Source organism: Fulmarus glacialis, unplaced genomic scaffold, assembly GCF_000690835.1.
Source record: "Fulmarus glacialis isolate BGI_N327 unplaced genomic scaffold, ASM69083v1 scaffold2978, whole genome shotgun sequence".
NCBI classification, from domain to species: Eukaryota; Metazoa; Chordata; class Aves; order Procellariiformes; family Procellariidae; genus Fulmarus; species Fulmarus glacialis.
In genome coordinates, this window is record NW_009226155.1 from 79,790 (window position 1) to 80,323 (window position 534).

General features: G+C 46.3%; 1 protein-coding gene across 1 annotated transcript in view; it reads right to left on the bottom strand.

Annotated features, from left to right (window-relative positions):
• The window catches only part of LOC104080341 (VPS10 domain-containing receptor SorCS1-like), a gene marked incomplete at its 5' end in the record, with an annotated part of 81,308 nt that overhangs the window by 79,748 nt on the left and 1,026 nt on the right, over positions 1 to 534 (bottom strand). The window lies entirely within an intron of this gene.

The window sequence follows — 534 nt, forward strand, 5'->3', positions numbered from 1 at the left end:
TATTCTCATATAAAATCCAGAACACAGCACTATACCAGCTACTAGGAAGAAAATTAACTCTATCCCAGCCAAAACCAGGACAGTATCTGCTTCAGCAAAGGGGAATGAACTGAACTATGCCTGGGCAGGGTGAAGCCAGAGGAAACTCTGGTGGAGGTCTGTAGCAGTCCTGACGTGCAAATAGGTTGTCCGACCTGGGTCTAGGGAGGCACCCAACGTGGGGATAACAACAAATCTGGCCAGACCGCATTAGAACAAATTTGTTATAAACATTCATTATATTCGTTTGATCGTTGCTGATCACAATGCTGATTAATTTGCTCTCAAAGTTATGCTTGTTCTCAGAGTTGTGTTATGTAACGCCTTATTTGCAGGATATGCTCCCTGTTGTGCTGTTTATCACCTCTGGGATCTGGGTCAAGGTTATCATTTTGCTGTACTTTGAATCACTGGCTTATTGTCGTGGTTTAACCTGGCAGACAGCCAAATACCACGCAGCCACTCGCTCACTCCCCCCGCCAGTGGGGCAGGGGG